This window comes from Crocodylus porosus, unplaced genomic scaffold, assembly GCF_001723895.1.
Source record: "Crocodylus porosus isolate Cpor-Errol unplaced genomic scaffold, CroPor_comp1, whole genome shotgun sequence".
NCBI lineage: Eukaryota > Metazoa > Chordata > Crocodylia > Crocodylidae > Crocodylus > Crocodylus porosus.
Window position 1 is genome coordinate 10,386,304 of NW_017728915.1, and position 22,191 is coordinate 10,408,494.

Here is a 22,191-nt window from a genome sequence, read left to right on the forward strand (position 1 = left end):
TAATGCTATTGCACACTTAATAGACTACAGTATAGTGTAAACATAACTTTTATATGCACTGGGAAACCAAAAAATTCATGTGACTCGCTTTATTGTGATATTCGCTTTATTGCGGTGGTCTGGAACCAAACCCGCAATATCTCCGAGGTATGCCTGTACTGTTAACTCAGTTAATGCTAGATTAATGCTGTGTAGTGCTGTGTAATGCTGTGTAATGGAAGTGGATTAATGTCTTTCTTGCCCTCTTTGATACCTTGCATTGGATACAGTAAATAGATGGAATTCTCATTCTCATACAAGTGAAAAGTCATTCTTTTAAAACACTTCATTGTAATGACCAACCAAAAGTTTCAGTTAAAGACAAGGTTCTCAGGTCCCTTTTCATTTAAATGGAATAGAATCTTACTGTTCTGTTCACGTATACTAGAGAGACCCATTGATGAATTTTGTAGATTAACAAAACGTGGATGAACACAACAATAGTGGAAGGAAAATTATAGGTGTATTGTTCATTTTTAATAGTTTTGATGATACTTCTTAATGTATTAGTAAATGTGCTGTTATATTTTAAAAAAAAAAAATTAAGTTCTGGCAATATAAGAGATCATTGCAGCCCCTAGTAATTAAGGTGGGAAGAAGTGTGAAGGGCCAGACAGTTTTTTGTGGGGATTAGTGGAGTGTTTATTAATGAGGTTTTATATAATATTTTAAAATAGACTAAAGCTTTAGGTAGAGAGAACTATAGGTGTGTTTAACATTACACAAATTTTATTGGACACTGGGCATGTCTACATGTTCATTAATGTGCCATTGCTACTGCGTGTTTAGTATCCGTGATAAGTACTAACTGAATGCACAGTAACTGGTGCTACTGCACAGTAGTGCTGGTGCATGGTCTTTTCATGACGCTAATGTGCAGTAGATTAATTCAATTGAACATTAGTACGTTAGCACGGCTTCTGCTGTGACATGTTAATACGCAGTAGAATTAGTCTACTGCACATTTAGCATCTTGTGTAGATGTGCCCACTGAAGTGCTTCCTGAGCTGTAGTTTAGCCAATCACACTTAACGTTAAGAGAGACAGAAAGCAGATGACCAATTAGTTTCATAATCTTTACTTGTGTTTATAAGGGACACGCGGACTACTTAGTGTATTCCCATAAGGCTTCTCTTATGTTAGGCAATATACATACAACCATTACTTTGTGCAGACAAGAATGAGTAAACTAAATGTTACGTTAACAGCATTGAGAAACTGAAAGGTATGTCATGCCTTCTGCTAGGTCTGACCCTGGGTCTATAATGACCTACTTATCCAGTTAATTTTTATATTGCAATAGCTCCTTAAAGGCCCAGCCTTTTCCCAGAATCCACAGCTCCCAGTTGCTGTTCTGCTATGTAGCATAAATAACAAAGCACTTCCTTGTTGCAGCTTTCCTTATCTTGTGAAGCCTTCAGATGTTTTCCTGTATGAATGTGTTATCATTGATCTACCCAGACTTTGATGTCATCTCCATTCTTTTGTTTCTCCCAATGTATTCTTCTCTTCTCCTTTTTATGTCATGTACAGCTCCAAGCACCATGTCAGTTCTTGCAGTAATCAATATTACTGTTAGATCATGTAACCCAGTGCAGAGATCAAGATCAGTATACTTAATTGTAGTCAAAATTATGCTGGTACAAATCTGCTGTGACTCTGGAGGGGGAATAGAAATACAAAGGTATGAGAGTAGTACAAGATCAGACTTGAACCCTGTGATTATTTCTACTGATAATGGTTAACTGAATTGTTCATAGTGCTTTTAAAAAAAGACACACAAAAGTAGTACCAAAGAAATGGGTCTATGATCAGAAAATGGGTCTATGATCTATTCCATTTAACTCCTAAATTGCATATGATTTCTTGTTCTAATTTGGATCTACATTTATGTGTCATTAATAAATGTTGCTTTACTTAATCTTTTTTTATTTTTATACCAAATGTACTGTCAAGTTAACTGCATCTCTTCACTCCCACTCATATTGCATCTCTGTCTATTTTTGCCACACAGAGCTTGGAACTGAACATAAAATGGAATCAGAAATTCAGTCAGGTCCATGAGTTCTAAGAAGGTCCTGGCATCCTGTTATGATAGGCCTGTTGACTTCTTCAGTTTAAAAGTGAAGGACAAGAGGTAAACCAAACCATTGATCTTCAAGCAAACAAGAAATTCTCAAAATAGACAAGATCAAGAAGCAAAGTGCTATACATTTGGTATACTGCAACTTACTGTAACTGTCTCACCTCTATCCAGTTTTTTCAGACAAGAATGACATTTTTTGAATGGTTTGATGTATTAGATCTCATTGACCAAATACATCTATGGGGTCATGTCCTCAGCCAGGGCAACTCAAAATAACTTCATTAGAGTCAAAGGGAATTCTAGTTAATGGAACTACTTTGATTTACCTAGCTGAGAATCTGACTGAGAATCTGCATTCAAAATCTGTGAAGCTGTTTTCCTCTCCTTTAAGTCAATATACTGGCGTGCACTTTAATAATGTTGCTCTTCAAGTAAACCATTGTACATGAGAAAATCAAATCTGAAGTATAAGTCATTACACTGGAAATCTAGACCTTGTCAAAATCTTTGTTGAAAATATTTTAAGCAAAGTTAAAGGACTGCCCCCCCCTCCCCCAGCAAACCCCGGCTGGGAGCTGGGGCCAGGAAGTGGGGTTAAATACCCCTTCTCTCACTCAAACTTACTGCTGGTTACAACTGCGGACTACAAATCCAAGAGGATTTGATGATCAACCCTGCACAGTCCTGCTGCTGTAATTCTGGACTGCAAATCCCAGAGATCTCAGGGGTAGCAGGAAGAGGAAGTGAACACAGCCAGAGAGTGGTGCTCTGGCCTGGGCCACTGTAGGCATGTGGCTACATTTCCCAAAACAAAGGTAAACCTTTGTTCCCTTTAATTTCAATTTAATCTATGTATTTTACAACTAACCCAAAGACTGAATCGATTCAGCCTTGGGCTTTTTGATTGTTTGTACCTAGCCATAAAGATGAGATAATAATTTGTATTTGCTATCAAAACAGTGTCTGGAAAAATCTTGTGATTTCTCTCATAGATTAAGTTAAGCATATACCCTAAAGGGGCTGAATCCCAGTTGCTGTAAATCAGTTTGGTTCCTCTGAAGTCAGTAAAACTTGAATTGGTTAATGCCAGCCTCAAATGCATAAAATAAATAATGAAATGAAATAAACAGACAAGTTTCTTTAAAACTGAGAAACTAAGGCTTGTGTAAAACAAAGTAGGCAGTTAGTTGTTTACTTTAGGCTACTGAGTAATAAAACATGTTTTGAACTGTGTTTTAGTAACCAAACTCAGAGACATGCAGGTGTAATCATATTCATCACTCAACAAGAATTATATTTATCAGATCTGGTTTAAAGACATTTTGCTATTCTTTTACAATAGGCAGGCACTCATTGAGACAAATCTTGTAATATGAGAAAATAGCCAAGTAATTGCATACTTCAACACATGCTGGAGTCTTGTGATATCTCTTCGATAAATTGCATTGACCAGTTGGCAAAGTTAAACAAACCACAGAAAGTGAAGAAACAGCTTTGGCATGGCAACTTGACATTCTGCAGCTTCTGTCATTAGTTTAACTTAATATTTTGAACTGTGCAAGACTCACTAGAGGCTAAATTATAAAAGTGTTTTTCTTCAAATGCATTCACTATTTTTTCCTGAGATGGTGATTATATATTGTAACACTGCCAGGAGACCCTGGAGGTACTGCAGGCTGTAAAATACTATATCTGGATTTCTCAGCATATGAAAGTGGAGGGAGGGGTGGGGAGGGAAGAAAACAAATACATGGAATGGATTTTTTTCCCTATGAAATACAATGTCTCAAGTAGTTGTTCTTTTTTTAAAAAATTACATTTTATAAAATGGTACAATCTTAATGCAAGAGTTCAGATTCTAGTCAAACTGGTGGATTTTGAAACCATGTGGTTTGATGAGCTATTATGCCTCATTTCCTCTTTGCAGTTTATTTGGGTTACTTCTAATTACTGACAGTATTGACACAATGTTGTTTATATGGGCAGCTGTATAAATGTTATAAAGGACTTTTAAATTGCCTGAAGCATTTAGTGAGATCATTCTCTCTCCAGCTTATTGAGCCTGTGGGAGCCAACTTCATCTTCCAGACTTAAGTCTCTCTGAAAGAGCTTTGTAATAACAGAGAAAGATTTTTGAGGTATCATTTTAACATGCATTTCTTGAAGGCTCTAAGGAACCAGTTTTCAGAAATAGGATGGGGTCATTCCAGTGAGCAAGACTATGGGTAAAAACCTTGAAATCAATGGGAATTTTTTCACTCATTTCAATCAGATCAGGATTTCACTCAGCACAAGCACATAGCTTATTTGTGCTTTTTTGGAACTGTGTTACTATATATTGTAAATCTTTGGTATAAATCCAAAAAAAAGAGGAGCTTTTAATAATTACTAAATATTTACCTTTTCTTGATGCTTCAGGGCTCTGCTGCTTGCTGGGCTTCACAGACTTACTGAGCAATGTTCCTTGTTCCAGAGAAAACTCAAGGTTAATTCAGTAGCTTCAACTCAACTAACTTCTTATTGTAACCCAGAGGTAGTTTTGCCCAAAAGAGTTAGCTCAGAGTTCTCTTTCATGGAAAAATTAACCCTTTTCATATGGTTAAACTGGTTTGAAAATCAAATGTCAAGCACTCCCCTGAACAGCAAAAATAATGTTCACTCATCATTTGAAAGAACACTGAAATCATCGGAGAGGAATGCTGCTAATCTTCAGGTTTACGGCCATCACAGCTGACATATGACCTTGCACCTCAACAGCTTTTAAATATTAAACCAGAAGAATTCTATTTTTGATTTATGAATAATTGTGTGAAGCTGTTTCACTTAAATGTAAATAATTATCCCATAATGGAGAAATTACTGTAATGTAAAGTTTTGTAATTGCGCTTTCCCACTGAACTGTCACACTAGGGGAGCTATTGTATGTATGACACTTCTAAAAAATTCATGTAACTATATAGAAGTAGAAAGGGACTGTTTTTTTTTTTTAAATGACTACTTCAATTAAAAGATTGATTTGTCCAGTAGTAACAGTTTGAGTCATGAAGTACAGATAAATCTGGATATTTCATTCTGAGCATAATACTAGGTTATGACTGTTCATGAACATAATCAGGTATAGGGGAGGGAATAAATTAATTTGACCCAAATAATTTATTTCTAGTTTAAACACCACTAAATTTAGAGCATTTAGGTGTTCTCCAATCTCCATTTAATTATCATGGAACCGTAGTCTCTGAGAACATGCTCCTGACCTCATCCCAGCTGCAAAAACTTCTATATGAGATGATAGCATTGCCTCCTGCCCCACCCTTCTTCCCCCTTCCTGCTGGAGTACTCTACTTTCTAAGGTAGAAAACCCAAGATCATATGTCATTAGGAAGGAATGTCTTGTTATGAAGCTCCTTATGCAATCTTTAACAATATTTTCTGATTGCAAGGCACTAGCCAAAATCTAAACACATATTAACAAAGAAAAAAGCTGGAAGGTAAATTAACTAATACTTTCCCATGACTGTTCATACGCTGCAAGTGAAGAGGAATGATTGCTTATTTCTAAAAAGACATTTAAGTGCTCTTCCTATACCTAAGTGTGAACCTGTTCTTCTCTGCCTGAGTCCTAAAAAACAATAAATGCAAATGGGGGATGGGTGCTGTCCTTGCTCATTGCTTTATATTCAAGGGTAAGTTGATGGTGTGAGCCAAAAAAGTTAGCATACTTACAGGGATCTGAGCAGAGTAGAATAAGCCCACTTACACACCTAACAGGTGGAATAGAATCTGTCCCTTAGTTTATCAACAGTCAGCTAATCCCAATTCTTCCCTCACTGAAATTGAGCTCTGTATGTCATATTTCAGACCTGACTCTTGGACTGAAAAGTCCCCCAACTCTTGGGCATGTTCAACATCAAATCCAAACTTTGTGACTCAAGCCCCTCTTTCTACATTTTGTCGCATGTTATTTTAGTCCCTGGGACAATTTGAGTGAGCTATATTAAGTTTGCTATAATGTGACTGTACAGGATAATTTATTTTATCAGCAGGATTATTTTGTGCACTCCTGTTCCTCAACTTTAACTCAAGGTATTGTGCAGGATCTTCAGGTTATAATTTTTTTCCCTACAGTGCAACTTTTCCGTGGGAGGAAGTTTGGAATGGTGGTTAGGAGCTAAGACTAGAAACCAGGATTAGTTGGGTACTACATGAGAACAGATTCTTGTTACACAAAGCAGATCAGTTTCGCCTTTGTTCCACCACTTCCCTATGTAATATTGATATACCAAAGTGTTTTCAGGTTTAGGATTTGGTTTCTTTACTCAACCTAAAGTGTTAATTACTCTTCAGATTGCCCCACTAAATTCAGTAGGACTCCTCACAGAGTAATACAACTCAACATACATTAAGATGGCAGAATCTGGCATTATATTAATATTTGTTCAGTGCTTTAAGAAGCCTGGATGAAATATACTATATATGCATAAAATATTTGTGTGCTATTAGAAGGTGTTACCTTTTGGAATATTTTCCTGTGCTGGTCTTCCTAGAGCATTTGTTTGTATTTATGCTTTTAAAAAATGGAATCCAAAGTAAAATGTCCATCTTTGATTGTTCCAACTATCTTTCCTTTCTCTTGTCTTTGAAAGCTGATTACCATTCTATAACATCTTGATAATGATCACAATAGGATTGGGTAACTGCATAATTGGAGAGGGAAAATAATTTGAACGTTCGGCTCCTGGAATTCCCTACTAAGTTCATATTATTCAGTGAAACTGAGGCTTGGCAGGTCTGTACTCTGTTATATAACACATCATAAATGCTCTAAAGTACACTTTCTAAGGTCAGGTATCTGCAAGCAATTACAAAGTGGTGTTCCACAAACTCTGAAACAAGAGTGTTACAGAAAGCTATTTTTGAGAGTGCTTAAAGGTCTCAATTTGTTATAGTTCTTAAAAAATATGGAGCATTGTGGTACTGTCATATGACAATATTAACATGTCATGTGAACAAATTAAAGTTCAGTCAGCTTGCCAAGTGATAGTTTTAACCAGGAAAAGTCTTCATGATTCTTGTGTTCACAATATTTGGAAGTTGTGTTTTAAACAGTGGTTAACTGGTTTTTCAGTTAACACCTTACTTTAAAATTTGAACTCCCTTGAACTTGTGGCTTTTTGTCCGTCTATATTAATAAGCCCTTGATTTTTGACATGTACTAGCATATACATTTTGTGTATAATTAGCACAGGTAGTAATATGCATATTTTACCTACACAGACTATCATTTTAGATGTCATGTCCAAGAACGTTTGACAGAAATTCACAAGAGCATCATAACTTCCCCAGAGATTTTTGTGCTCTATCTTTGGTAGCATGGATGAGAATGATATGACTGGTTCATTAAGAAGGAAAATGACCACAGCCTTAAGATCTGTCTGAAGAATCATCAGTTTCTCGCAAACTGTGGCATGGGGTGGATTAGTCACTGGGGTCCTGATGCAGGAAAGTGCTTGGGTATATCTTAACTTTAAGCTTGGGTTAAAGCCCAGTGACATAGTTGAGATTTAAGCAAATACTTAAAGTCTTTCACAGGTTAGGATTCAGAGCCCAAATTGCACATTTTGTAAACTGACATCAAAAAGTGACTTTCATGTGAAAATCTCTGCTGTTCACAGGTAATAACTATTTTTTCCCACCAAAACTTTTTAAAGGTTTGATGCACTCTTTCTTCTAGGAGTGGGAAGAGGGAGAACAATAACTAAAGGCATGGTGACTACAAAGTGGAGAGGCAGTCATAATGCTGAATTGTACTCAGGACAGGTGTCACAATAAACATTCTTAGGTGTTTAATATGCATAATATTAGTCTGTACTTACTTGACTCCACACAGGACTGGCGTAACTGTGTATCGACATTAAGAATAAATTCCAGTGGATAACCATTGATAAGTCTTCCCAATACTTAAGGCTGCAATCACATTATGGCTGCTTTTTCCATAACTGACCTGGCATGGGAAAAGTGTCTGTCGTGCCTTGAGTGTATATATCTAGGTGAATAATTGATTGTATTAATGCTCTTCAGCAAAACTCCACTAAGGCAAAATATCATCATAATTTGTATTGCATGATGGTAGAGGAAGGAGATCTTTATACCTGGGGAGGATTTCCTACAACAATAATTCTGGGTCTAGAAGGGAAAAGCACGTTGGAGAAAATGACAAAAACATCTCTTCCAAATATTTCCTGAGCTGGCCTTCCTCCAGTATGCTGTCTAATAAAATCTTACTGTTAAGGAACAGAAGTAGAAAATCCTAGTCTTAAGGCAGAAAAGGCCATCAACTACTCTAAAATATCCATGGTTTTCTATCAATTCTTAGCTGAAAAGTATCATGCAAAACTGAGATTTTCCACATCTGAAAGGAAAAAAAAAATATAGCTCTACCCTCTTGACAGATTAAAGAAATCAAGGTCACCTAAATGAATTCAGGGCATTTATTATAACAAAGAGATACATCAAAGCATGGCACAGCTTTGTCTCCACAACATTTGTAAAATTCAGTATTAAAGTCATTTAACCTAAGGAATAAAATTGTATGTGTGTACATGTCAAGTACTGTAATTTCTCAGAAAACATCATGAAACTGAGCTTTCACAGTCTTTGATCAAAGGTTAACTGCACATATTTCAATGTCTTTTTAAACATTTTTCACACCCTCACCCTTTTCCTCCCCTCCTCCCCCCCACCCCCCATGTTCTCATGGGTCTCCACTAATAAGATTTTTTAAAATTTAAATCCCAAAATAAATATAACATCTCAAACTGATTTTATTATTTTGAATTTTTCTCTAGAAAGTCCCTACCATCCCCAGGTTTATATATAACCTGCAGAAAGTTGCAAAATATTTGGAGTACTTCCAAATGTTTATTTCTGAGTTGTTATTTCTAACAATTAAATTGCCTGCTCGCTTGAGAGAAATTAATATAAAGCCAAGTTCTCTTCCTTTGTAAAGGTTTTCTATGTTACCTTCTTCTGTTCCCACTCCTGTTGAAGTCATTTGAAATTTAACTACTGAATTCAGTTGGAGAAGAAAGAAGGAAGCCATATTTAGTTAGGCCCTACTGCTGCTTTCAGAGACTAGCAAAAAATTCATTTCAGCAGGACTAGTTCACACAAAACTGTGTGGCATGCTTGTCTGTCCCTAAGCAGTATTGTGAAGGGACTTGATTACACAAATACATATGGCTGGAATCTAACCTGTCTCAGAATTTACTAAAAGATCCATGACAATTGCAGGTATTAAACAGGATTTTATTCTCAGAATATTCTCTGTCAGAGGTATTAACTCCCATATGATCCTGATTCTCCAACAAACAACAGCATTCCTTGACTTCTGGGAGAACACATTTGAGTAAGGTTATAGGGTGCTTGGAGGGCACACACACACACGGTCACCATGTAGCCAGGCAGGGGGTGGGAGGAGCCCAGCAGCTGGGTGCAGGTACATTTGTTGGGGGGGCGGGGCTTTGTGTACCCGTGTGTGTGTGGTGGGGCTGCAGCAGGGTGGGGGAGGCACACGCTCAGATGCACGCCCCTCCAGCAGTGGAAGGTGGAGGTGTGGGGTGGAAGCAGCAGGGAGCTCTGTGGCTGGCCCAAGAGCACTGGAGCTGGTGCTTGTGCTTGCAGGGTCAGGGCTAGGGGGCGCAGGGGCCTGTGGATTGGGGGTGAGATGCACTGGCAGGGCTGGGGGACTGTAGCTTCTGAGTCAGGGGCATGGGTGGAGGGGGGCTATGGCTTGGGAGTGAAGGGCAACAGAATGGGCATGGGCAGGGAACTGCCATATCACTGCCTCTTCCCACCCGCCCCAGTCATCTATCTTCCCCCCACATAGCCAGGTGTCCTCCATTTTGGAACTGGAAATATGGTAACCCTACATTTGAGAGTCTTCCTGTGCCTCTAAGTCCTGTTGACCAGGATGTTTTGAAGGCAGAGTATGCTTTTCCCTGGAAACCAATTCTTCCCTGTAGCTCTCGGATTCCTTTTTAAATAGCTACTTCCCTAATGTTGGCCCTTAATTCCCAGACCAACAATCACAGAAACCCCTTTTACGGGATGATGCAGTTTTTCTCTGCTACAAGGTAACTGTATCCTGTTCTCTCCCAGGATGCCTAAACAAACCAAGCTGACCCTTTTAAGGACAAGGAATTGGCTTTCAGTGGTACTCAGCACCAAGTTGTTATAGGTATGGCATGGGTCAGTGTGAGCTGGCCAGAGATGTTATTGTTTCACACTTTCAAACGGTTCATGCTCGCATACAAAAGGTTTCAGTAGCATCTTTTGGGTTTTTGGGGAGGTTCCCAGAAATCTAACTTAAGATTTATGTAAAGAGGGAAGAAATTCCTCCTTAGGGCGCATCCAAATGAGCACAGCTGTGCAGTATGTGGCACCACAAACACATCTGCTACTCCACATACTGCACAGTCAGGTGCTCTCCACACTGGAAGGGCACTCTGCCCATGTGTATGCTGCTCTGGATATCTGGATCTCCAGGGGTCAAAAAGACCTGTGCAAAAAGAAGGCAGAGCAGCACATACATGGGCAGCATGAGCTTCTGGAAAATGGAGCCAGGCTGCCCAGAGCCACACAGCAGCAACCAGCCAGGCTCCGCTTGACAGGATCACCACTGCTGCAGCCCCAGGAGGTCCCCAGAACCCCAGGTAAGGCTGCTGGGGCCAGCCACAGTGCTGGCCCCAGCCTCCCCTACCACCTTCAGGGTAACTTGCCATGTGCCAAAGAACACATGGCACAGATGTTCCCCAGGGAAAGTAGTTGCTGCATAAGCTGCGCTGCTGCTGTTTGTCCTCGGGGAATCAAACTTCCATGCTTGTCTGGACGTGGCCTTAGAGGGCAAGCAAAAACAACCTATTAGCTATCAGAATAGTGCCATTAGTTGTTAAAGTATACAATATTGAAAATGGGTAATGGTGAAGCAGTACCATTCATTAGTTATGCCAGACTTCAATTGAAATCTTTATTACTTTCAGTACTTATATCATTAGAGCAATTTTAGTTTTGCCTTTATTTCCTTCCAAATGTTGAAGAATTAGTAAGTTACATGTTCAGCTTAAATAACAATAATAGGGAGATCGTAAAAGATCCTACAAGGCCAGCTGTCTTTTTCCAATTAAAAGAGAACAGTTAGATGCTCACTCTTTAGCTAATGTTTATCTAATGAAGCCTTTTCTTCCTGCTAGTGATGTATGAAACTGAAAACTCAGAGGCCTGATAAGAAACACCTGAACATTTTGGATGCTGCTTTCAAATATTTTAACATCTGGTGGGACTGCCAAGTTGAGCTGGGAAACTTCTGAAAACAGACTCTTGTGGTACCCTGGTATTTTCTCTTTCAGAGGCAGCCACAAACAGAATAAGAAATTAGAGAGAACAGTTGGCTGAACATTCTTGAACTTCCAGTAAGAGGTCTGGTTTAGTTTGGGTTGAAAGTAGGGACTGTCGATGTCTGCTTTTCTTCTAAAAATTACAGAATTTTTCAAAATGAATTCTTAGTATGAAGTGGTTGAAGTAAAAAAAATAACACCCCCCCAAAAAAAACTCCCCAAAAAAGCAAAAAAACCCAGTCTTTTTGCTCAGTTCTTAGCTTGGAAAGAATTTCCTTTGATTATGGTACATTTGAATGAGGACTGGATTTGGCCAAAGTTTTCAAGGGCAGATCATGGTTGTCACACAACATTCAGGGAAAATTGAAATGTTCTTGGACCAGATGGTCAGACCCAATACATCTACTCTGTGCTGCTTAAGCAGAATAAAATGGCTAAAAACTTACTTAACTTGTTACTGGAAGATACCCACAGTCTAAAGCATGTACGTGAATTCTGTAACTGTACCTTAAGTTACTCACGCATTACATGGCCTACTAAGGACTGCACCATTCTGGCAGTCATTTGGTGTATTCCTCTATGATCCTGTACATAAAGCCTCAAATTGAGCTATGTTGTAGTCATAAACAGATATAAATTGTCCAAACATTAGTTTGGCTCTCCTTTATCAAGGTAACACCTGATATTTCTAAATTTCCTTTTCACTTCTCCTCCCTTTTATTAATAACCTTAGCACAAATGTTAGGAGTGTGCTAACAATGTTTACTGATAAACACAGAGTTGTGAGGATTGGAGAATTGTATGGAAAGAACTGGATGACCTTGAGGATGAAAGTAATAGAAATGGGATGAAATTTAATAATATCAAATATTAGTTCATACACTTAAGGACTAATAACAAGAATTTCTTGCCAAGCTGTGGCTCCACAGTTGCAAGGGACGGAGGAAGAAAATGTTGAAGAAAGGAGGAGGTGTGCTAGTCAAGGATGAGATGACTATGTGATCCTAGGATCTACTGGCAAAAATTTTTTTTGTGGAGGAATGGAAGTATTAGTGTCATTCTAGGTGGCATGAATGAGACCTCATTTGGAATATTGTGAACAAGTCTGGTCATCTGTGTGGAATTAGCTGAAGAAAATGGCTACAGGAATCATTAGGGGAATAGTGAGTCTATGTTATCAGAGGAAACTGAAGAAGATTGATTTGTTTAACATAGCAAAGCAAATGCTATGATGGAATATGACTGCTGTCTATCAATACATCATCTCATATACACTAGGGACAGAGAATAGCTGTTTAAGCTAAAGGACAATGCTGGCACACAAAGAAATGGATGCAACTGGCTGGGTATAAAATTTAGGCTCAAAACTGGAAAAAGATTTTCTTCAGAGGAATGAAGCTCTTGGGCAGCCTTTGAAATAGGGATGATGAGACCTGGCTCCAAGAAAGATCTTGAATGTGAAAATGCTAAAATAAAACATTTTGATTCTTTAGGACACTTGTTTGGTTTTACAAAAATAATTGATATTTTAGCTTTTCATCCTGCTTCAAGATAAAACAAATATTGAATTATAAGAGCTCACTGGGGGCTAAAAATTCCAGTTCTCATTCAGTGCTACTTTAGATATTTTTCACATGTATTTAAAAATAGTATTTGCCAGTTCAACATATGTTAGTTTAATAGTCAGACTAAGAGAACAAGCACAGTCTGGAAGATATTTAGATTAGTGGTTAGGGTGCTATACAGGGACTTCAGATTTGAGTTTTGCTCTTAACTCTTCCATGTAGTACGCAGCTATGGTCTAGTCTAAATTTCTGTGTCTCCGTTTTCTATCCTATCTCCCACCTTTTTTCCTGTGGTACCTATGCCAATTCTAAGCCAATTTGGGGAAGGGGTGGTCTGAAACAATTGGTTCACACAGTGCAACAGGCTGTGAACTCCATTGTGGCCTTTGAATACTGCAAGAATCCAAATAAATAAGAGGGCTATGCAAAGCTTCGGGTACTGAGTCAATCTGGAGGAGATACGGCTTGATTCGCTAGCCAAATGTCTGAATCCAAATTGAATCAGGAGACCAGTAAAAAGATCTGAATTGATTCAAAGCTCTCTGAATCAATTCAGAAAAGATTCGGAGATTCGGGCAGCCCCACTTGACACCACAGGGAGCTGGACCCATGACCCAGACTCTGTGCCAGTAAAGTAGGGGATGGAGTGGGGGGCTGGAAAAGAAGGAAGGGGACCATGGGGGGATCCCCACTAGGCCCCATTCCCTGCCTGCTCCCCCAGCCCCCTGTGAGTGCCCCTGGCCCCTGCCCACTCTCCCAGCAACATCAATGGCTGCCTCGCCCAGTCCCAGCTCTCATTCTTTAAAAAAAGAAAAGAAAGAGGCCCCGCACTCACTGGCTGCTGCAGCAGCCATTGGGGCCTATGGGGGCTCATGACAGAGCCCCCCACACAGCATGAGCAGTGGGGGGCAGTGAAGATTGCCTCCCTGCCTGGCAGGAGCTGGTGAGTGTGGGCTTTTTTTTTTTTTAAGAGCCGGGACGCTGGGGCTGGGCAGCCATTGATGGGGCTGGGAGAACAATCTCTGTTTGATTCAGAGATTTGGCTGCCAGATTCAGCCAAATCAATTTGGGATAGTGATTTGAATCACTGAATTGAATCACTGTCCCCCAAATTAGCCAAATCCGAAGTGAATATTAGCCGCTTCACACAGACCTAATAGATAATACAGTGAGAGCATGATAAACAATAAAAAAAATTAACTTAAGTACAGAGCAACAGGCCCTTGAGAGAAACCACATGTAGCAGTTTAGAAAACCTCAGGGTTTTACTCAAGTTGTATGCATTTATAGTTTTACTTGATGTATTTACTATACCATAGAAAAGTAACCCCAGTATTTTTGACATTCAAGAAATGGTGTACGCTTTGTGCTTGCTTAGACAAAATTGTGCCTCTGTTATGACCTGTAGCAAAAGCTGATCCATTAGAGAGTTCCTTTAGACCCCCAAATATATAGCTTTCTTCTTGCTCCCATGCATGCTACTAGAACGTTGAGTGATTGTACTGCAAAGAAACATAATTTTCCTGCATACTATAAAAGCATATGAAAATGAACAGCACTTTGCAGTTACTGTATCTAGGATTAAAAATAAATCTGGGAGGCCAACACAGGCAAAATAAGATGGAAACAGGAAATATCTCCTGATTGCACAATTAGTCCAGACAGTTATGGGTGGGAGTTGTTAGTCCCACCTGTGGAACCTCCTTGACTTTAGCAACATTGAATTGATATAACTGAGCAGAACTTGGCTCACAGTTTGTTTCAGGATTCAGTTTCCTATATGGATAACAATTGGCTTGTGGCTTTGGGCCAAGAAACCTCTGTGTTATGTGGTCTTAAATATGTGCAATTATGTTTTTGTTAGGCCTAAGCACCTCTTATTCATATAAAGGCACTGTTAGGCTAGTCCAGTCTCTGAAGGTTACTTGCACACATTTCTGTTATTTTAGTATCTTTGGTAAAGATTGTAAGTGATGAAGTTGGAGCAACACCCTTCATGTACATATTAGTATTGGCACGTTTCCATCTCAGCTTCTCTTAGCACAATTCCAATCCTTAAATTCACCACTCACTGGCATGAAAGAACTCAGATCAGCTTACAACCCCAGCATTCAGATTAGAAATATAAAACCTGCAGTGTGGTGGGTTACATTATTGTGACCCTGCTAATGAGCAGCCCTCTCAATCTTGGTATCACATCCTTACCAGAAAGAAATAAGAATCTCTTTGCTGTCCATGTGAAATGTACCTCTTTACCCAGAAATAATGTCCCCAAGCTGCTTTTTGGAGGAACTGATCATAAATATGAAAAGATCATTTTATGCAAAGTTATGGGATTTGTAAGTTATTTTCATTATGCAAGGTTTGTAATAGAACAGTCTTTCCAGGAAATATTTTTAACAGCATCTGTTTACAAATTGTTTCCATTTTTACCTCCCTCCAAAAGGGTATTTTGCTGTCCTGTGAACTCCTCATAATGCTAGTCCTTAGCTATCCAGGATAAGTATAGATGGTCAAAAAGCTGGAGGCTGAATGAATTCAATCTTTGCAGGTTAGTTTAAGCTGTGGAGATTGAACCAATAAGTGAACAGACATTCACTTTGGATACTGGAAATGTAGCCACATACATTTCCTGCAGTGGCCCAGACCAGAAACCTGGGGTGCTAGAGCATGCCTCCCTGCTCTGGTGAAGCAAACAGCTTGAGCCAAGGCTAGCCCTGTGGAGGGGGGGGTGGGGGTTGCTGGAGAGGTGCAAAGCATCCTGGGATGCTGTGGGACTGTGAGTTAACTTGAATCTGGAGGGGATCTGGGACAGAAGTTCAATAAACTGATTTAACCAAACCAACAGTTAAGTCTGTGGTGGGCATGCTGGTAGCAGCCCAGCTTGCTGGCTCGAAAGGGCTTTGAGCCATTGGTGGGACATTCCTACCAATCAGATGATGATGGAGGAGAGGCTGCCCTGCACTTGATCAGGGTAAAGTGAAGAGCCTGGATCTAGGTGAGGACTATACTTCCCCTCACCCTGATTAGTTTTCTTGCAATCCGGGGCCAGAGCCTCTGAAGGGTATAAAAGAACAGCATGCCTGGTGCACAGATGCTGCATCAAGGGATGAAGAAGAGATTGGGACTAAGAAGAGCTGGGGAGAGCTGCCCAGCAGAGCAGAGCAGTAGCCCTGAAGAGCCCAAAGACCTCTTTGCTGGATGGAAGCAGCGAGTGGTGCAGCTCACAGCCATGCTGCTGAGAAGTGCGACAGCAGTGCACAGTTCAGTGCATGGAGTCAGACCCTGGGAGCTATATGAGGCAGCTCAGGTCTGCACCCCCTGGCATGAGGCCAGGGGCTCGGTGCAGGTGGCACTGCATGGGTGGTCCAAGAGGGACCAGGACCCTGGGAACTACACGAGGCAGCTCTTGTCCCCAACCCCTGGTAAGCAGCCAGGATCTCAGTGCATGTATGGTACACAGTGCGGTCCAAGTGGGACTGAGGCCCTGGAGCTGTGTGAGGTGGCTCGGGTCCCCAACCCCTGGCACAAGGCCAGGAAGACTCAGTGAAGACAGGACTGCATGGAGAGTCTGGGAGCAGACCCAGGCCCTGGGCGCCACATGGAGGGACTGGGATCTACAACACCTCCCCCCCCCGTCATGAGGCCAGGCCCTTAAAGTTGAAGTCTTGCATGGAGGGCCCTGGTTGAAACCAAGACCCCAGAACCCTGCAAGGTGGCTCAGGGGCCCAACACCAAGCAGAAGAGTAAAGCCCTCGGTGCACATCTTGGTGCACAGGGTCACTGGCAGCTGGCGGGCCCAGAGGGAGCCAGAGACAGCTGGAGTCTCAGCAGGAAAGGTGGCAACTCACCAGGAAAGAGACGAGGACCCTCCACCTGGAGTTGTGGAAGGGGAAGGGGTTCCCCTTCTGGGCTTCCCTACAGGTTGGGGAAGCCCAGAAGGAAGGGCTCCCCAAGTATGAAGTTTTATTTTGGGTTACAGGATATTTTGGCTAGGCTGGGGAAAGCCTGAAGGGCACCAGCGGAGTTTCTTCCCTGCCCCCCCCAAATGGCTACAGGAATGTAGCCAAGGCTCCAGACTAGCCTGGGCCTTGGGGTTCCTAGAAGAGTTACTTGTATTCAAGGGTGTTCCACTTTATATTTTGTGAGTGGGCACTGGGTATTATGTAGTTTATATTTTATGCATTATAAGTGTAAGTTGATAAAGTCTAAAATTATTGAGTTATATTGAGATCTTTAATCTGATATTATTGGGCTAATTATTTGATAGAGTATTATATAGCTGTAGATTTAGATTTAATAACTAAATAAATTTAGATTTTGATAGAGTTTAAGGTTATAAAACACTTGTTGAAACTTAGGTTAGACTATATTCTTATATTATAAAAGCCGAAGTCTGTCTGTCTATAATGTTTTATTTGCACTTTGATTGGTTGACAAACAGCCAATCAGAGTGCAAACAAGTGTTTGAACAGGAGCTAGCGGCATAGTGGAGTGCTGCCCTGATGGTTGGGACACAGGGTATGGAAGCTCCCTGGAGGTGGGGGCAATGGAGTGGATGGAACAGGGGGGCGAGGCCAGCAGTGCTGGCCTTGTTCCCCCCTGCTCTGCTCCCTGCAGGTGGCATGATGCGGGGGCAGGCCACCAGAGCTGGTCCGCCCCCCTACCTTACTCCTTGCAGGTGGTGGCAGCAGCAGTGTGGAAGGGAGCAGGGTCAGGATGCCATGGTTCTGGCCTTGGCCCGCCCTTCCTCCCTTTCATCATCCCTGCTTGCAGGGCCCTGTGCAGGATGACGTGGCAGTGATAGTGGTAGGAGCCAGCCCAAGATGGTTTTGGGGAATAGTGGGTGCACGTGGCAGAGCGGGGGGAAAAGAGGGCCTGGGCCCCACACGGTGGGGTGGGAGGAGGACCAAGTACGAGCTGAGGAACAAGCCAGCTCACTGTGGTGGGGGGAGCAGCAGGCCTGGGCCAACCCAGTGGTGGTTGGTGAATGGGAGGAGCGGGCTGGAGTTGAGGGGGGAAGGAGGGGGATGAGTGGGCCTGGGCTCAAGAGGGGAAGGAGGCTCACTCTTCCCCTCCCCAGCCACTGCCGCTTTGGGCTGGGCCCACTGCTCCTCCCAATTGCTGCAGCAGCCTGGCTTCTCCCCTGGCTCAGGCTCAGGCCTCCTCCCCACCTTGGGCCTGGGCTCACTCCTCCCCCAGCCCCCTTTCTCTCTCCCCCATCAGCTCCAAGCCCACTCCTCCCATTTCCTGCTGCCACTGGGTTGGCCCAGGCCTTCTGCTCTCCCCACCATGGTGGGCTGGCTTCTCCCCACCCTCAGACCCAGTCCTCCCCAGCATCGGGCCCAGGTCCACTCCTCCCCTCCCCCGACTGCTGTGGCAGGGAGGTGGGGAGCAGACCCGGACGGTGGGGGGCATGGTCCCCCCCCCCGGTCATTGCAGGTGGGCAATTGGCTAGTTAACTGTATCCTGATAGAGGTATAGAACCATGTACATATTGCCAATAATCCTTGTTATAGTGTATTTTATAATTGTAAATTTTTAGTTAATCGAGTTTACAATATATGATTTTCATTGAGGCCCTGCTGGGAGCCTCCTCTATTATTTATCTAGTATTTAGCAGTAACATATCTGTATCTTTAGGAATGGTAGACTAATATCTATCCATCTCCATCTCTATATAGATAGAATAAGGTTGATAATTTAATAGTATATATAAATATATGTATTTGTGTTTATAATTATATTTATCTTTTAATGTAAATAAATGTGTCCTTGGTTAAGTTCATAGTGTCCTGGCTTAGCTCTCTGTAGGGAAAGGAGAGAAAAACGCAGGTAGCCAGCAACACACCTGCCCTGCTGACGTTTCTCTTCAACTGGAAAAGGTAGTACATACCTGAGTACACCTGGGTTAGAAGGCTAATGCTACGTCCATCCAGGTTTATCTTAAACCATTTTCAGTCATTTTGAAAGCAGTTTATGTGCACTAAACTTCTGTTTTTTTACAGGCTTGGACTGGTTTCTGATCACTTATATGGATTTTGTGTAACTTTTGTCCCTAGCCTCAAAGACCAATAAATCAACGCAAATATTTTTAGTTCCAGCATCCAATTTTGTCACTGTTAAAACTTGGGCCCTTTTCCCTAACAGCTACCCTACATCATAGATACTGCTATGGTTCTTTGTCTGGGAGCGATCTCTTATCTGGTCTGTGCTGATCAGCAGACAACCCCAATTATGGCTCATCTCAACCTTCTGAGGAGTTAGTCTCTACTGATCCCTTGACCCACAGCTTAGACTAGTGTTTCCCAATATTTTCCAGCTGAAGGCACACTTACATTAATAAAAATTTTCTGCGATACACCTGTTAAGGCATTCCCCATTCTCATACCTTTTGTAGCTCAATGCTATGGCAAAATTCTGTAGCACACCTGTTCATTTCTGAACATCCTTTTCTGCTGTGGCACACTGGTTGGGAAACGCTGGCTTAGACCTCCAACTCCCAGCACTAGAAGGTGCCAGTAAGCAAACTACTCTGCTGCTCTCCTGCTGCTAAGGCTGTTCTAGCTTTCCTCCTACATTGTGTCCCCTGGGAGAACTGCAGGAACTTTCCAGTAGAACTGCCTATGTACTTTCCTGAACTGGAAAGCCAAGGCTGAAGAAGGCTGAAGCTAAAGAGAACAGAAGGTGACCTGGATTTCTGACTTCCTCAGTAAATGTTTCCATTTTCTGAATCAGTTGTAATTTTGCTTTTGCTTTTCACCTCAAATGACTTCATTTAGAACAATTAGGTGTTTCTGCTCAAAATACAATTAGCAATTACAAGGAACCCTATAAAAGTAAGAACATTATCATCTCATTGCCTGACTGCTCACTGCTTCCCATTTTTGGTTATGAGCTGTTCCTTAAGGAAAGAGCAGATAGGACAGGAGCAAAACAACATAGGCTTTGATAAAAAACATTGGCGGGAGTGGGGGGGGAATAGAGAGTTTTATAATATCTAATATGAGCATAAATATTTTCATGAACACACACACATGTCAAGCAGGACATTGCAATGATAGCACTGAACATTCACTTAGATATTTTTTAGGGAACTTTATTCTATTACTAAGTTTGATCACGTCTCACATAACTGCTCTGTGGTTTCAAGATTATGTGATGAGCTCAATCTTGCCAACTCCATGCATTCAGCTGTTATGAGTCAGCACTCAAGCAATCATGAGATTTCAAAAAGTAAAAAAAAAGTTAGGCTTTTATTTGCCTTCTAGTTTTCAAGCTTTTATGGCTCATATTTTCAGGCTCTTCTCTATAACTACAGGTACTAGGAAAGCAGTAGTTACAAGCTTCCAGAGCCGACACTTTCAGGAAAACAGATACTGTGAGATTTTATCAGCAATCATAATAGTTCCCAAAACTGTTAACTGATTTCCTTTATGTGAAAAGCCAGAAAAAACAACTATTTAAAGTTTTCATTGACTTCCAGTTTCTTCTGCCATGTTGACTATCCATTTATTCACCACAGTTAACATTTGAAGACCAGTAACTGATTCTAATTCTACTAATTCTAGTATTAGAATTCATTGAACTTGAACACTACAACTCTACAACTTATGGCAAAAATGTCTTTTGGAAGATACATAAATCTTCATGTATCTGAGCTGAAGCCAAACTCTAGATATTCAGAACTAGGAAGAAATGTTCCTCATAAGTAGATTATTCTAGAATAATAGAAAATGTAGGGCTAAAAGGGACCCCTGGAAGTCATCTAGTCCAACCCACTGGCTAAAGCAGGATTGCTCTCATCCAAGCCATGCCATTCCTGTCTAACCTATTACTAAAACTTCACAATCAACCTGTCATAACCCCATGGACCACAGTCACCCTAACCTGCCACAGATAAAGCAGACAGAAACAGTAGCCAGTGTCATGCTGTTCTAAGGGTTGCGAAGATATGCTTGAGAAACCCAAGGAAGAGGGCCATACCCCCCAGCTACAGAGGAAGGCAAAATATCCTATAGCCTGTACTAATCTGACCATGGGGTAAAATAATGTTTCTTGAACTTTCCTGTGCAGCTTCTAATACTGACCACTGCTGAGAGGAAATCAAACTAAATGAACTGTTAGACTGGCCCAGTATTGAAATTCCTCAATGCAGTCCTTGTTTTTGCAGGTCTAAACCCGGATTTGAGAACTTTAAATGTCTTTTTTCAGGTTTTGGAATCTTTGTTTTACTCCTGAAAGCCAGCACCTGGCACAATGTTAACACATTGGGCACATCTACACATTTTTAATGTGCCCTTGTTACTGCACTTTAAGTTTAGTACTTGGTTAACCAAGTACCAATTCAAGGCACAGTAACTTGTGCTACTGCACAGTAGTGCTGGCTCATGATTTAAAAAAATATTTATTGTGCAGTAGCTTAATAACACTGAGCAGTAGTGTATTAGTACAGTTTTTGACCGGTGTGCTACTGTGCAGTGTTATTAGGCTACTGCATAGTAAGCATCTCATGTAGATGCTCCCACTCTATACTTACTAACTACCTTTTACTGGGTTTGTATTCCTAGTAAAGATATATTTTAAAAAAGCATCAATACTAAGGGACAGGTATCTAAAAAGTAATTATGGGCTCTTATGGGACGTGGGGGCAGAAGAGGGAAGAGAGGAAAACCACCACCACCACCACTACCCACAACAACAACTTGTTCAAGCTCTGCAGCAATTCCACTTGACATCAACATTTTGATCAGCACAAGAACTAATAAAGTGCCAACTAACAAAACTTTGAGCATATAAACAAGGGTAACAGCAAAAGCCTCTGAACAGGAGTATTGTTCATCCAATAGAGAAAGAGAAACCCCTATGACTTGTATATCAAGTGTAATTACCACATCAGATATCAACATGAACCAATTAAATTCTGTATATGGTCTAAAATTACTGAAGCATTTATTTTCTCTCTTCTCTCTCGCAACCTTTAAGCTGCATATTCTACAACCAATCCTTCCCCTTTTAGTCCCAATACAACTCAGAAGTTTTCCATGAACCTTGCACTTTAAAGCCATACAAAGATACCTCCTCAAGGGTGTTAGTTCTTGAGAGAGTA

The 22,191-nt window shown here is 41.0% G+C and overlaps 1 long non-coding RNA gene across 2 annotated transcripts in view; it reads left to right on the forward strand.

Annotated features, from left to right (window-relative positions):
- Positions 1-2,902: 2,902 nt before the first annotated feature.
- LOC109310507 overlaps positions 2,903-22,191 on the forward strand; it is a 33,503-nt gene continuing 14,214 nt past the window's right edge. Inside the window, exons 1-2 of one of the 2 annotated variants that reach the window (XR_002101225.1) lie at positions 2,903-2,940; positions 4,178-4,263. This is a non-coding gene — a long non-coding RNA (uncharacterized LOC109310507). Of the gene's footprint in view, positions 2,941-4,177; positions 4,264-19,093; positions 19,770-22,191 lie in introns of those variants that run through there. The other variant, XR_002101224.1, reaches the window with a different exon arrangement.